We start from the raw sequence: 17,712 nt of genomic DNA, 5'->3' as shown, positions 1-17,712 counted from the left end.
AGAGTGCCATGCAGTTTCCAACTTTTCCCACCCAGGTAAATAAAGTTCTTTTACACTGCAGTATTGATGATGTCTCTTTGAGAAACTTCAAATAGATTTCTTGGATCGTGCTTTCTTCACAATGTAGAGCTTTGTTCAGAAAATGTGCCTGTAGCTTACCTTTTGTCATATCTGTCAGATACTTCTCGCTATTTTGGTTTCTATGTCAAGCTTGAGGTTACAAATATTATGGGCACTCTTTCTTAGAGTATACCACCTCCTTCACTTGACCCTAAACCAGCAAGCAAAGGAGATCTTTAGGAAGAATACAAGGTATTTTCCAGTCTATATCCTGTGTTTCTATACTGGTCTATATAAACTGTGCATGTAGACTTGAATAATAGCTCATATTACTCAAATTGTATCATGGATTCTTGGCATGGCTTGTGGGATCTTAGTTCCCCTAATCAGGGATTGAACGTGGGCCCTGGACAGTGGAAGTGTGGAGTCCTAACCACTGGACTATCAGGGAATTCCCACAAATTGTATCATTGTTAATAGAGGCTTATGGGCACTACTTTCTTTGACAATGTGTCAGATGAGTGTTTATTTTTCAGGTACCCTTTAGATATTCTAGAGCTTATATCTTCATGTTCAATACTCTCAGAGTCCCTCCCAGAGACTTCCTTCTCCCAGAGGCAGGGTTTGACCTTCACTCCTGATGTTTATTTGGTTAACATCTCCTTAACTGTGAATAGTGATTAAGGAGGTTGCAATGTAAAGACAGTGAATCAATCATCTTCATCTTTGACCATATCTATTAGCCCTAAGAATGAGCCTCAGTCAAGACCTGTGTACAAGCACAGAGAATAAGCACAGAATCAGTCACCAAGAGAAAAAGAAACTGTCCATATGGTCAGAGATTTAAACCCTGACTGAAAAACAGAACTAATGAAGTCATGCTCTCCACTCAGATTGGAATAGGTTAAATGGAACTTCATACACGGGCAAGTGGCATAGACATATTGCAGTAAAAATTCTGAACACTGAGACCTAAAGCCAGAGGTGTTCCAGAAGTCCTGAGTAAACCCTATCATGAACATTTTGTTCCTCACTCTGATCAGTTTGTTACAGTGATGTGAGGGCAGAAGTCTCAACAAACATCTGTACATAAAAGGTCCCAAGTTTCACATGTGCCTGCTAATCAACACCACTTGTCAGATGGTTCAGGAAATAGGCTATTTCAATGCAGACTATCATTTACAGAGGCACAGAAGTCAACAATATATTTCCCTATAAATGTCTCTTGTGGAAAACTGGCAATTCTGGCCTTGGAACAGGGAGACTATGGGATCTTGCCGGAATTATTCTCAGCAGGCAGAATGGCCTATTTGCTTTGTTTTCTGAATGGCCCCAGAGAGGATCCTAATTGGGAGGCCATGCACTGATTTGTTCCAGTTTCTCATTTATTTCTCTGGCATTGTTTTTATATAAGTTTATTCCACAGAAGCTGCTCCTCTCACACATCAGCCAAGATTAGATAATCATGTTGGGCCAAAGGCAAAAAAGTAGTCAGTTATACTAAAACTGCCTCAAAGTAATTTAGAAGTTTATATCAGATTATGTTAAGAAAGTTAAAAACAGTCTCAGGCCTCCCAGATTGTTCCATTAAGCTATATAATACCCTTTACTAAGAAGCCAACCACAGTGCTTCTGAGGCATTACTGAACTGAGACGCCCTCATTGAAAGTTTAATGTGCACACTTGTAGATGATCCCTCCTCCTCATAAGGTGCACATATAGCTACTTGCAAGCTGCTAGGGGAGTAAGAGAGGTGTCAGAGGCACCACCCCTCTGCTCCTTCTCTAAAGGATCAAGAACTTATTTCCAGGGAAGTTGCATAAGGATACTTATAGTTCATTTCTAGAACACTCATAGGTCCATATTTTAACCTTGCTTTTCTACCCTTTGTACATATGGCATAGAGAAGCCATTTACAATGCTGGTTTGTTTTGTCTCTTTCCCTGTCCATGATGCAAGCCTGCTCCAGATCTACAAACTGATGCTCATGGGTCACATATCAAATGATGTTCATCTACTAACTAAATGAATATTTTCAGGAGGTGGGGCGGAAACAAGGAAATCACTTGGAGAGAGAGTTATGAAGACTTTCTAAGTAAAACTGACAGCCCATCCAGTCTCCTGGTGGAGCAATACATTTTGGAAGCCAGACCCTTTTAGAGATGATTATCGCAGAAAGTCCTTTATGTCAAGGAAATAAGACCTAGGCACCAAAAAGGAAGTTTCTCAATATATACCAGACAAATTCAGTTTGTCTAATCTAGGGTGGTATTCCAGGGAAACTGACTGACTTGCCTCTCAGTCTCCATCTATTCAGATGCTGAGGAGAGAGGGAAACATTAGGATATTTCATATACATGGAATCATGCAATATATGACTTTTTGTGTCTAACTTCTTTCATTTAGCATAATGTTTTTCAAGTTCATGTTGTAGCATGTTCAGCACTTCATCCCCTTTTATGACTAGCACTCCGTTGTATGAATATACATCACAGTGTTTATCCCATTACTAGTTGATGGCTATTTAGGTTGGGCTATTGTAAATAATGCTCCTCAGAAGAAAAGTTATGACCAACCGAGACAGCTTATTAAAAAGCAGAGACATTACTTTGCCAACAAAGGTCTGTCTAGTCAAGGCTATGGTTTTTCCAGTAGTCATGTAAGGATGTGAGAGTTGGACTATAAAAAAAGCTAAGCACCAAAGAACTGATGCTTTTGAACTGTGGTGTTGGATAAGACTCTTGAGAGTCCCTTGGACTGCAAGAAGATCCAACCAGTCAATCCTAAAGGAAATCAGTCCTGAATATTCATTGGAAAGACTGATGCTGAAGCTGAAACTCCAATACTTTGGCCACCTGATATGAAGAATTGACTCATGTGAATAGACCCTGATGCTGGGAAAGATTGAAGGCAGGAAGAGAATGGGATGACAGAGGACAAGATTGTTGGATGGCATTACTGATTCAGTGGACATGAGTTTGAGTAAACTCCAGGAGGTGGTGATGGACAGGGAATCCTGGCATGCTGCAGTACATGGGGTCACAAAGAATTGGACACAACTGAGTGACTGAACTGAGCTGATTGTAAATAGTGCTTCTATGAACACTTGTATATTAGTATTGGCTAGAATACATATTCAGAGAAGGCAATGGCACCCCACTCCAGTACTCTTGCCTAGAAAATCCCATGGATGGAGGAGCCTGGTAGGCTGCAGTCTATGGGGTCGCTACGAGTCGGACACGACTGAGTGACTCCCTTTCACTTTTCACTTTCATGCATTGGAGAAGGAAATGGCAACCCACTCCAGTGTTCTTGCCTGGAGAATCCCAGGGATGGGGGAGTCTGGTGGGCTGCCATCTATGGGGTCGCACAGAGTTGGACATGACTGAAGCGACTTAGCAGCAGCAGCAGCAGAATACATGTTTGTCTGTATTTGAGTATATATCTAGGAGCAGAATCATTGAATCATGTGGTAAGTTTATATTTAACTTTTGAAGAAAAGTGCCAAAGTTTTTAACAGTGGCTTTACTATTTCCTGGCATTTAATATTTTACATTTGCATTGGCTGTGTACAAGATTTTCAATTTCTTTATATATTGAAACCACTTGGATTTTTCTTTCTTTTCTTTTTTATTAATAGCCATCCTAGGAGGTGTAAAGTAATGTGCATGTATCCTATGGTGGCTTGATTTATATTTCACAAGTGACTAACAGTGTGGACTATCTTTTCATGTGTTTGTCAGCCATTTGTATATCTTCTTTGGAGAAATGTTTGTTGAATTTCTTTATCTATTTTTAATTGAGTAGTTTGTCTTGGGCCCTAGGAAGCATTACTACAAACGAAGCTAGTGGAAGTGATGGAACTACAGCTGATCTATTTAAAATCCTAAAAGATGATGCTATTAAAGTACTGTGTTTAATATACCAGCAAATTTGGAAAATTCAGCAGTGGCCACAGGACTAGAAAAGGTCAGATTTCATTCCAATCCCAAAGAAAGACAATACTAAAGAGTGTTCAAACTACCACACAATTGTGCTCTTCACAAGCTAGCAAGGTTATGCTCAAAATGCTTCAAGTGAGACTTAAGCAATATGTGAACCAAGAACTTCCACATGTACAAGATGGGTTTAGAAAAGACAGAACCACCAGAGATCAAATTGCCAACATTCACTCATGGAGTAAATCATGGAGAAAGCAAGGGGATTTCAGAAACAAACATCTATTTCTGCTTCATTGAATACGCTAAAGCCTTTGTGTGGATCACAACAAACTGTGGAAAATTCTTAAAGAGATGGGAGTAGCAGACCACCTTACCTGTCTCCTGAGAAACCTATATGCAGGTCAAGAAGCAACTGTTAGAACCAGACATGAAATGATAGACTGACTCAAAATTGAGAAAGGAATATGACAAGACTGTATATTGTCACCCTGCTTATTTAACTTCTATGCAGAGTACATCATGGGAAATGCTGGGCGGGATGAATCACAAGCAGAAATCAAGACTGATAGAAATATCAACAACCTCAGATATGCAGATGATAGCACCATAACTGCAGAAAGCAAAGAGGAACTAAAGAACCTTTTGTTGAAGATGAAAGGGGAGAGTGAAAAAGCTGGCTTGAAACTCAACATTAAACAAACTAAGATCATGGCATCTGTTCCCATCACCTCATGACAAATAAATGGGGAAAAAGGGGAAGCAGTGAAAAATTTTGTTTACTTGGGCTCCCAAATCACTGTGGAATATAACTGTAATCATGAAATTAAAAGATGCTTGCTTCTTGGAAGGAAGGTTATGACTAACATAAACAGCATATTAAAAAACAGAGACATCACTTTGCTGACATAGGTCTGTATAGTCGAAACTATGATTTTTCCAGTTTAGTTCAGTTTTAGACAGTTTTAAATGTGGACCTCCAATACTTGTTCAGTTCAGTTCAGTCACTCAGTTGTGTCCGACTCTGCAACCCCATGGACTGCAACACGCCAGGCTTCCCTGTTCATCACCAACTCTTGGAGCTTACTCAAACTCATGTCTATCAAGTCGGGGATACCATCCAACCATCTCACCCTCTGTCGTCCCTGTCTCCTCCCACCTTCAATCTTTCCCAGAATCAGGGTCTTTTCCAATGAGTCAGTTGTTCACATCAGGTGGCCAAAGTATTGGAGTTTCAGCTTCAGCATCAGTCTTTCCAATGAATATTCAGGACTGATTTCATTTAGGATTGACTGGTTGGATTTCCTTGCAGTCCAAGGGACTCTCAGGAGTCTTCTCCAACACCACAGTTCAAAAGCATCAGTTCTTTAGTGCTCAGTTTTCTTTATGGTCCAACTCTCACATCCATACATGACTACTGGAAAAACCATAGCTTTGACTAGATGGACCTTTGTTGGCAAAGTAATGTCTCTGCTTTTTAAATAAGCTGTCTAGGTTGGTCATAGCTCTTCTTCCAAGGAGCAAGCATCTTTTAGTTTCATGGCTGCAGTCACCATCTGCAGTGATTTTGGAGCTCCCAAAAAATAAAGTCTCTCACTGTTTCCATTGTTTCTCCATCTATTTGCCAAGAGGGGATCATGGAAGAGGTCAGTTTTCATTCCAATCCCAAAGAAAGGCAATACCAAAGAATGCTCAATCTACTGCACAATTGCACTCATCTCACATGCTAGCAACGTAATGCTAAAAATTCTCCAACCCATGCTTCAACAGTATGTGAACCATGAACTTCCAGATGTTCAAGCTGGATTTAGAAAAGGCAGCGGAACCAGATAGTAAATTGCCAACATCTGTTGAATCATCAAAAAAGCAAGAAAGTTCCAGAAAAAACATCTACTTCTGTTTTATTGATTACACCAAAGCCTTTGACTGTGTGGATCACAACAAACTATGGAAAATTCTTCAAGAGATGAGAATACGAGCCCACCTGACCTGCCTCCTGAAAAATCTGTGTGCTGGTCAAGAAGCAACAGTTAGAACTGGACATGGAACAACAGACTGTTTCTAAATCATGGAAGGAATACGTCAAGCCTCTATAATGTCACCCTGCTTATTCAACTTATATGCAGAGTACATCAGGTGAAATGCCAGGCTGGATGAAGCAGAAGCTGGAATCAAGATTGCTGGGAGAAATATCAATAACCTCAGACATGCAGATGGCGCCACCCTTACGGCAGAAAGCAAAAAAGAACTAAAGAGCCTCTTGATGAAAGTGAAAGAGGAGAGTGAAAAAGTTGGCTTATCAATATTCAAAAAACTAAGATCATGGCATCCGGTCCCATCACTTCATGATTTATCCAGTAGTCATGTACAAATGTGAGAGTTGGAACACAGAGAAGGCTGAGTGCCAAAGAATTAATACTCTTAAATTGTGGTTTTGGAGAAAACTCTTGTGAGTCCCTTGGACTGCAAGGAGATCAAACCACTCAGTCATAAAGGAAATCAACCCTGAATATTCATTGGAAGGACTGATGCTGAAGCTGAAGCTTCAATACTTTGGCCACCTGATGTGAAAAGCCGTCTCATTGGAAAAGACCCTGCCTGATGCTGGGAAAGACTGAAAGCAAAAGGAGAAGGGTGTGTCAGAGGCTAAGATGGTTAGATAGCATCACTGACTCAATGGATATGAACTTAAGCAAACTCCAAGAGATAGTGGAGGACAGAGAAGCCTGGTATGCTGCAGTCTAAGGACTCTCAAAGAGTCAGACATGACTTAGCAATGAACACAACAACAACATTTATCTTTATGTTTTGAATTGTAAAAGTTCTTTATATATTCCATAAACTAGAACTTATGAGATATATGATTTGCAAATATTTTCTCCTATTCTGTATGTTGTATTTTCACCTTCCTGATAGTATACTTTGATCCACAAACATTTTTAATTTTGGTGAAGTCCAATTTTTTTCCTTGTTACTTGTACTTTTGGTATCATAACTAAGAATCCATTGTTGGTGTTAATTCTTTAAATGTTTGGCAGACTTCACCAGTAATGTCATCTGTCCTGGGCTTTTATTGAAAACTTTTTGATTATAGTCTCAGTATTTTTGCTTGTTTTTAGCCTAATCATATTCTCTTATAATATTTTCCCCCATAAAGTCTGTAGTAATGCTTCCACATTCATTTCTGACTTTAGTAACTTGAGTCTTCTTTTTTTCTTGGTCAGTCTAGTTAAATATTTGTCATTTTGTTATCTTTTCAAAGAAACAGCTTTGGGGTTTGTTGGTTTTCTCTATTTCCTTTTTATTCTGTATTTTGTTTATCTGAATTCTAATCTTTATGAGTCTCTTCTTTCTGCTAGCTTTGCATTTAGTTTTTTGTTTTTGTTTTTTTTTTTTACTTTATTATAGTTACTTAAGGTGTAAGGTTAGGTAATTGATTTAGCTATTTTCTCCTTTTCTTTTTAACATAGGTTTTACAGTAGTAAATTTCCCTCTGAATACTGCCTTTGTGTCATCCCTTAGGTTATGGTATATTGTGATATTTTTTTAATTGTCTCATGGTATTTCTTGTTTTCAGTTGTGATATCTTCTTTAACCCATTGGTTATTTAGGAGTATGTTACTTAATTTCCGTGTATTTGGATTTTCCAGTTTTCTTTCTGGCTATAGATTTCTAATTTTACCCCACTGAGATCAAAGAAGGTTCTTTGAATGATTGAAATATCTTTAAATTAGAGCAATATCATCATGATTATGGGACTGGAGAGAGATTTTAGTCCTTGTTGCACACAAAATATGAATTTAAAAACCATCCACCGTTGAAAATATTTTCATGAGCAGTCTAGGAGAATCTAGAATCTATGAGATGGTTGAGTAGAGCACAGAATTGTGAAAGACGGATCAAAAAGTTTAAGAAGGACAGTTTCATTTTACCGATGTTATTCCTCCCCCAAAGCAGAATAGTACAGTACCAACAGAGCTCCCCTTAGCACACAGGTTTCCAATGGGGGAAAGAAAAACTGAAATGCACATCTGATTCCTCAGCTTTTTGGGAGTGTTACTTGAGAGTCTTGCTTCTATCATACCTCACCCAGAACACTAACACATAGCTAGAGAGCTGGGGGGCAGCTAAAAAACAAAGAAAAAGGATGAGGGCTCTCAACAACTAGCACATGGATCTCAACTTCTGGCCTGTGGCTCCCAGCAGCAGATCTGCTTGCCCATGGACTACCTGCTCACAGACTTTGGCACCAGGACTGTCTACTCACAGATCCTAGCACTTGGTCTGTATACCCAAAGGCCCCAGCATTGGGTCCCACGTGGTCTACCTGTGGATTCTACCAATCAGCCTGCACAGAGTTTGGGGCCAGAGTGACTGGTGGAGGACTTTCCCTGCTAAAGCCACTCTATAGAACCTGGGAGTAGTAACTGCTTATTGAAATGTCAGATAACACAAGGCTACAGAGCCATGAAGAATCAGGAAACATGATTCCACTAAAGGAACAACATAAATCTCCAATAAAAGAACTTACAGAAATCTGTGAAATGTTTGACACAGAGTTAAGAATAGTTACTTTTAAAAGTTTAGTGAATTACAAGAGAATACATGTAGACAACTAAATTAAATTTTTAAAAAGTTCATGAACAAAATGAGAAGTTCAACAAAGACAGAAACCATAAAAAAAAAAAAAAAAAAAAGGCAAATCCAGAAACTCTGGAGATGAAGAATGCAATGAGTAGATTAAAATCAATCAAATAAACAAAAAAATAACAGAGAACTTCAAAAACAGACTCAATGTAGCAGAAGAAACAATGAACAAACTTGAAGACAAGTCATTGTAAACTGTACTGCCAGAGAAACAACAAGAAAAAAAGGTATTTAAAGAGTGAAGAAAACCTACAGAATTTATGAGATACCATTAAACAAAACAGTATACACATTTGGGAGCAAGAAGGAGAGAGTGAGAGACAGAGACACAAATATTAAAGAATAACAGCTGAAAATCCCTCCAAATATGGGGAGGGCAATAGACATATAGATTTGTGAAACCTAAAGAATCCAACCAACTAAAGCCCAAAGAAATTACCATCAAGATGCATTAAATTATCAAAAGTCAATGGCAAAAAGGATTCCTAAAACAGCAAGTGAAACACAACTCATCACATAAAAGGGAACATAGGATTATTAAGCAGATTTCTTGGAAGAAACCATATATATCAAGAAAGACTGGAATGATATTTTCAAAGTGTTGAAAGGAAAAAAAAATCTGCAAACCAATAAGTACTAAACCTATATAAACTGTCCTTCAGAAATTGAGAGTTAGAAAACTCTCCCAGACAGACAAAAACTAAGGGAATGTATAATCACTAGATCTGCCTTACAAAGGTGTTAAGGGGACTTCTCTGGTGTCCAGTGGTTAAGAGTCTACCTGCTAGTACAGGGGACATGGGTTCAAACCTTGACTGGGGAAGATCCACATGCCACGGGCCAACTAAGCCCATGGACCACAGCTACGGAAGCCTGTGCACCCTAGAGCCTGTGCTCCACAACGAGAGACGCCATCACAGTAGAAGCCCATGCACCAGAGCTGGAGGGTAGAGCCCACTCCCCGCAAGCGGAGAAAACCTTCACACAGCAGTGGAGACTCAGTGTGGTGAAAAATAATAAATAAATAAAACAGCACTTTGGAGCCAAAAGGTCTATTTAACAGGGAACTGGTTGAATAAATCACAGTACATCATACAATGGAATCATTATTGAAAAAGTATGAAGATGCTCTAGATAGGTTTACTAATAATGTATACATTTCCAAGGCAGAATATGTAGTATTGTGGAAAAAAAAAGTGCTAAAGGGAGTTTTTCAAGTTGAAATAAAAGTATGCTAAATAATACAAGATTATATAAAAATATAATTCTCACCAGTAAAGACAAAAATAGAGACAAACACAAAATAATGTAATACTGTAATAATAGTACATGAATCACTTTTAATCCTAGTATAAAAGATAAACAAGTGTTTAAAATAATTTTAACCACAAAATTTGTAACTAGACACACAATTTAAAAAGAGTTAAAATTTGATACTGATAGCATAAAGTGTGTGTGGAGTGAGGAGAATAAAAGTGTAGAGATTTTGCTTATAATTGAAGTTAAGTTACTACCAGCTTAAAATAGACTATTATAAGAAATTTTAAGCAACTGTCTTGATAACCACAAAGAAAATATATGGTAGATACATGAAGATAAAGGCAAAAGAAGCAAAGTATATCACTACAAAAATCATCAATTTATATAGGAATATAGCAAGATGGGACAAAAGGAACAAAAGAACTATGAAACAGACAGAAAAAAATGAACAAAATGGCAATAGTAAATCCTTGCTGCTGCTAAGTCGCTTCAGTCGTGTCCGACTCTGTGCGACCCCACAGACGGCAGCCCACCAGGCTCCCCCGTCCCTGGGATTCTCCAGGCAAGAACACTGGAGTGGGTTGCCATTTCCTTCTCCAATGCATGAAAGGGAAAAGTGAAAGGGAAGTCGCTCAGTCGTGTCTGACTCTTAGCGACCCCATGGACTGCAGCCTACCAGGCTCCTCCGTCCATGGGATTTTCCAGGCAAGAGTATTGGAGTGGGGTGCCATTGCCTTCTCCGAGTCAAAGGCTACATCATGCAAAATGCTGGGCTGGTGATTCACAAGCAGGAATCAAGATTGTTGGGAGCAATATCAACAACCTCAGATATGCAGATGACACCACCCTTATGGCAGAAATAGAAGAGGAATTAAAGAGCCTCTTGATGAATTTGAAAGAGGAGAGTGAAAAAGCTGGCTTCAAATACAGCATTCAAAAAAATCATGGCATTCGTTCCCACCACTTCATGGCAAATAGATGGGGAAAAAAATGGAAACAGTGACAGACTGTTTGCTTGGGCTCCAAAATCACTTCAGACAGTTACTGCAGCCACAAATTAAAAGACACTTGCTCCTCAGAAGAAAAGCTATGACAAACCTACACAGTGTATTCAAAAGCAGAGATATCACTTTGCTGACAAAGATCTGTATAGTCAAAGCTATGGTTTTTCCCGTAGTCATATATGGATGTGAGAGTTGGATCATAAAGAAGGCTGAGCACCAAAGAATTGATGCTTTTAAACTATGGTTTGGAGAAGACTCTTGAGAGTCCCTCTGGACATCAAGGAGATCAAACCTAAATGAGTAAATCCTAAAGGAAAGCAACCCTGAATATTCATTGGAAGGACTGATGCTGAAGCTCCAATACTTTGGCTACCCATGCACACAGCCAACTCAATGGAAAAGACCCTGATGCTGGGAAAGATTGAGGGCAGGAGGAGAAGGGCATGACAGAGGATAAGATGGTTGGATGCCATCATCAACTCAATGGACATGAGTTTGAGCAAACTCTGGGAGAAAGTGAAGGACAGGGAAGCCAGTCCATGGGGTCGCAAAGTGTTGGGCATGACTGAGCAACTGAACGATAGCATTTAGTGAGTTGACCATTATTAATCGATTTTTATAAAATTTGAAATTACCCTGTGAACCAAATAAATATTTAAATTAATGTGTATGTGTAAAAAATTAAAAAGTTGTGTTAATTTCTTTTATGCATTCCTCTTGAAAGGCTAGAACCTCTGTATCATGTGTGATTGGCCTTTTCTCAGACTATCAAAATTAAAGAATGTATCTACAGATATAAGGACACTGTTTTCACTTGGAGGCCTCAGGAAAATCCCCTTTATCAAAACGTGTGTTAAATTTTCAGACCTTAAATAGACATGACACCCTTTTTCTTCACATTTGCATTCACACTTTTCTTGTCTGCTCAGTTATCCATCTATACAGATAATCCTGGTGCCCCTGTCATAGCCTTTCTGGCCACTTGATTTCAACTGTGGCAGACAGTCATGGGGGCTCAGACTTATTTCTTGTCAAGAGCACATTTACCCATTACCTCATTTACAATGGAGGGCATCTTCCCACTTTGCGTCCTTTGGTCTTCTAATGCTAAGTAATCTTGCTGGGTACCTAAGCAAGTAGAGCCCAGAAGTGTATGGTTAACACCCCCAGAGGAACATTTTGACCAATTAGAGGCAGGAGACAGTTTAACAATGCTCTAGCCTTCAGTGGGCAAACTACACAGAGAAGTATCCCGTGTGAGCTGTAAGGTCTTCTGAGGAATAGGGCACCTCACTAGTCGTGTTCATCTTCTTAACACCGGCTTTTCCTCCTCACCTTCTTTCTCCTTCTCCAAACTTCTACTGTGGGATTAATTTTCAGATAAAATACTTGTACTCAAGTACATGTCTCAGTCTACACTTTTGAGGGTTACTTTGTTTTCTTAAAGCAGTTGGTACAGAAGTGGTACTAAAAAGTAGAAACACAAATGGATACAGATTCTAGACCACTTGATGGTCAGAGAGTAAAAGGAGCCCTACTGATTGGGGTAATAATTTCATAATCTTGGAAATCTTACAAGCATTCCAATACTTAGATTCAGCTCCTTAGTGAATTAGGATGCTGTGTAAGTAGAAGGGGAAACTACAGGAAACTTAATGAGTTAAGGATAATGTTTATAATGATTGTGGAGTCTGCTATTTTTGTTAACTGACTTGGAAGTCTTTGAAAATTATACAAACAGATTCTTGTCAGCCAACTATGAACACAGTATGTGGTGAGTCTTAATTCCTTATCTCCTTCTGTGATGGGAAACTGTCCCAAAGCAAGTTTATGATTCACTAGTAAGCTGCAAGAGAGACTGAATGCACAACAGACTACTCTCCTCTTATAAAGGCAGGTTGAGCAGAGAAACCTGAGTACCCTGACAAAGAGGGAGTCACAAATGTCTGGTCCATGCAAATATCACACAGACAGGTAGATGCTTTGCTATATAAGACTTGTTTTAAAGAAAACATGGCTTTGCTTCTTATAATCTCTTCCGTTCCATAAACCAGGCTTAGTTTCTAACAGCTTGAGTGGGAAAAAAGCCCTTTATTCATGCTCCAGGTCTCACCAAATTTTGATAACATTACTTTTCTATGGCCTCTGAAATCCTAAGAATAACTTTTTCCCTGACCTTGCTCATCCTTGAGTATCTCAGTGTCTTTTTATGATTCAATTAGGAATAATCTACAGGTAGTCACTTCACTACATTCTCTTCAAAACATTTTCAGAGTATTCCTTCTAGTTACAGCCTAAATTATAACTGATAAAGCATTTGTTATCAGAAACAGCCCCAAGAAAATAAGAAAAGAAAATGAGGGTTTGGGTTTGATGAGGCATAGATATCCTCTTTCAAAGGGACAATGGGATGCTAATCATCTAGAACTTTCAGTGATAGCATAGTTCCTCAAAACATTATTGGTGGGTATCTGTGATGTCATGTCAGTACATGAAAATTAGCAAAATTATCATAGCTACTTAATGGCATTGGAGCAGTGGTGAGTATGAAGACTGTAGACTGCTGCCAAGTCACTTCAGTCGTGTCCGACTCTGTGCGACCCCATGGACTGCAGCCTACCAGGCTTCTCCGTCCATGGGATTCTCCAGGCAAGAACACTGGAGTGGGTTGCCATTTCCTTCTCCAATGCATGAAAGTAGAAAGTGAAAGTGAAGTCACTCAGTCGTGTCTGACTCTTAGCGACCCCATAGACTGCAGCCTACCAGGCTCCTCCATCCATGGGATTTTCTGGGCAACAGTACTGGAGTGGGGGTGCCATTGCCTTCTCCAGACTGTAGACTGGCTGCCTTTAAATGTGAAGAATTTATTAAAAGACACAGGCTACAAGCTTGAACATTCAGCTGAAGGAACTGGTGGAGAATCTCAGAAAGCTTCCTGAGAGAACATAAAGGAATCCATTACTTACATAGCTGCTATGAAAACATGATTGAAAATCAGATCCTATTCCCAATTGTGCTGGATGCAGAGATATATTACTTTGTCAAATCTTATGCTAATATTAGGGCATTGGCTGAAATAGGTTGAGGTCATTAGCCAGGACATGAGAACATCTTATTAGGTAGAAGAAACTGAGAACCGTGTTTCTCTGAAATCTCCCAACTCTTGTTTGCTTGGGAAAGCAGACTCTTCTCATCTAAAGAATCTGCTTAAAGCACTTTAAAGGATTTCACCTAGGGCAATTGCTTCTAAGAGCACACTTTCATTACTCCAGACACAAAACAAGAACTAAATCCTGACATGTTCTTAGGGAAAATTTGAAGATCTGTTCTGGAAGAGATGGGCTTCTCTGGTGGCTCGGATGGTAAAAAATCCACCTGTAATGACAAAGACCACGTTCTACCCTAAGAATGGGAAGAATCCCTAGAGAAGGGGATGGCCACCTACTCCAGTATTCCTGCCTGAAAATTCCATGGACAGAGGAGCCTGGTGGGCTACAGTCTATGGGGTTGCAAAGAGTCAGACATGACTGAGTGACTAACACTTTCAGGAAGAGATAGCTTATATATCAGGAGAGTTACAGAGTTGTGTGGAAGAAACCTTAAGTATATGTATGAAAAAGGATGATACAGAATTTTGATCAGAGAGAAAGAAAGAAGCTTTGGTTGGGCCAATTTCATCAATATGGTAGTATTACCTAAAGTTTATTATTTAATATATTGTCTCAAACACTTGAGATCTCTACCACTTCTCTTGTTAATTATAGTCTGGAGTCAACTCTTCAGTTCAGTTCAGTTCAGTCGCTCATTCGTGTCTGACTCTTTGTGACACCATGAATCGCAGCATGCCAGACCTCCCTGTCCATCACCAACTCCCGGAGTTCACTCAGACTCACGTCCATTGAGTCAGTGATGCCATCCAGCCATCTCATCCTCTGTCGTCCCCTTCTCCTCCTCCCCACAACCCCTCCCAGCATCAGAGTCTTTTCCAATGAGTCAACTCTTCACATCAGGTGGCCAAAGTACTGGAGTTTCAGCTTTAGCATCATTCCTTCCAAAGAAATCCCAGGGCTGATCTCCTTCAGAATGGACTGGTTGGATCTCCTTGCAGTCTAAGGGACTCTCAAGAGTCTTCTCCAACACCACAGTTCAAAAGCATCAATTCTTCAGCGCTCAGCCTTCTTCACAGTCCAACTCTCACATCCATACATGACCACTGGAAAAACCATAGCCTTGACTAGATGAACCTTTGTTGGCAAAGTAATGTCTCTGCTTTTGAATATGCTATCTAGGTTGGTCATAACTTTCCTTCCAAGGAGTAAGCGTCTTTTAATTTCATGGCTGCAGTCACCATCTGCAGTGATTTGGGAGCCCAAAAAAATAAAGTCTGACACTGTTTCCACTGTTTCCCCATCTATTTCCCATGAAGTGATGGGACTGGATGCCATGATCTTCGTTTTCTGAATGTTGAGCTTTAAGCCAACTTTTTCACTCTCCACTTTCACTTTCATCAAGAGGCTTTTGAGTTCCTCTTCACTTTCTGCCATAAAGGTGGTGTCATCTGCAAATCTGAGGTTATTGAGATTTCTCCTGGCAATCTTGATTCCAGCTTGTGTTTCTTCCAGTCCAGCATTTCTCATGATGTACTCCGCATGTAAGTTAAATAAGCAGGGTGACAATATACAGTCTTGATGTACTCCTTTTCCTATTTGGAACCAGTCTGTTGTTCCATGTCCAGTTCTAACTGTTGCTTCCTGACCGGCATACAGATTTCTCAAGAGGCAGGTCAGGTGGTCTGGTATTCCCATCTCTTTCAGAATTTCCCACAGTTTATGGTGATCCACACAGTCAAAGGCTTTGGCATAGTCAATCAAGCAGAAATAGATGTTTTTCTGGAACTCTCTTGCTTTTTCCATGATCCAGCGGATGTTGGCAATTTGATCTCTGGTTCCTCTGCCTTTTCTAAAACCAGCTTGAACATCAGGAAGTTCATGGTTCACATATTGCTGAAGCCTGGCTTGGAGAATTTTGAGCATTGCTTTACTAGTGTGTGAGATGAGTACAATTGTGTGGTAGTTTGAGCATTCTTTGGCATTGCCTTTCTTTGGGATTAGAATGAAAACTGACCTTTTCCAGTCCTGTGGCCACTGCTGAGTTTTCCAAATTTGCTGGCATATTGGTCAGGGTCAGCAGCCGAGAGTGACAGACTGCGACGGCACAGGAAAGGCCGAGAGGAGCTACCCCGCATCCGAGGTCAGGGGCGGTGGCCGGGAGGAGCTACTCCACGCCCCCAAGCCTGAGGCCAGGGGTGGCGGCTGAGAGGAGTCAACTCTTACGTGTATTTAAAAGTCTAATACTGTGATAATAGACAATAGACTCCATTCCTATCCACAGAAAAATGGAAATGGTTTTCACCTATTTCATACAATGCATTCATTCATACCTTAACCATATTTCCTAGGAGGTTCAACAATCTTGAGATCTGTGTGAATATTCTCTTTTTAAGCCAGAAATGATACCAATGATAAGACTCCCCGGTTTTATAGGAACGATGGAAGTCCAGGGTAGTAATCCTAGAGCTATTGAAGATAAAGGTGGGTAAGTTTCTCTTTTAGAAGAGTGGAATAATAATTAGACCTTTAACGTAAATGAATCTTTTATAATAGCTAAAGAATCACATAGCCTTTAGGGATGAACTACTTTAGATGGTGTAACCATTTATGCATAAGAGGTATAGGTTCAGTAGAGAAATATGAATGGAGATATCATAGTAAGAATTCAACTGATTACCTAAGTCTGCTAAAAGACCCAAAGCTTCTCAACTGAAGAGGAAAATGAGTCCCTTTGAGGATAAATCCATGAAAAACATCTGCATATTTTTGCTATAATGTTGGGTGACAATGTGTCAGAGAAAGAAAAAACTTAAATATTTTGGGTTATTAGTTATTGGCTTTGATACAACATTGAATCATTGAAAGACACACAAATCACCATGACCCACTGTTATAAGAGAAGGCTTATACATATTACATGATTAATGGAGTGTTAATGCAAACCTATGTTTCAGTGGATTCAATGGACCTATATTTTGTGTTTTCCCCGTTTATTTCTATATTATAGGAACGACTATACTTAGCCTTAACAGAATCTACATATTGGTTTACTGATTTGTGGGGAGAGGGCTGTTATTGTTGGAACAGTCTAGAAGCCTACTTTGTTTTATGAAGTCAGTGAGGTTCTTATATTAAAGCAAGTTAAGAACAATATAAAATAAGATGGTTAAACTTATGTTACAAATATATAAAATGCTCATGCTCAACATCACTAATTATTAGAGGAACGCAAATCAAAAGTGCAATGAGGTATCACCTCACATTGGTCAGAATGACCATCACTGATACAAACAATGCTGAAGAGGGTATAGAGAAAAGGGAACCCTCCTGCACTATTGGAGGGAATGTAAATTGGTACAGCCACTATGGAGAATAGTATGGAGGTTCCTTAAAAAACTGAAAACAGAGCTGCCATATGATCCTGCAATCCCACTTCTGGGCATATATCTAGAGAAAACCATAATTTGAAAAGATCATGCACCCCAATGTTCATTACAGCACTATTTACAATAGCCAGGATATAAAAGAAACCTAAATGTCCATCGACAGAGAAATGGATAAAGAAGATGTGGCACATTTATACAACAGAATATTACTCAGCCATAAAAAGAACAAAATAATGTCATTTGCAGCAACATAGATGAACCTAGAGATTGTCATAATAAGTGAAGTCAGACAGAGAAAGACAAATAT

The sequence above is a fragment of the Bos indicus genome, chromosome 10 (assembly GCF_029378745.1).
Source record: "Bos indicus isolate NIAB-ARS_2022 breed Sahiwal x Tharparkar chromosome 10, NIAB-ARS_B.indTharparkar_mat_pri_1.0, whole genome shotgun sequence".
Lineage (NCBI taxonomy): Eukaryota > Metazoa > Chordata > Mammalia > Artiodactyla > Bovidae > Bos > Bos indicus.
This window is presented reverse-complemented; position numbering follows the sequence as displayed.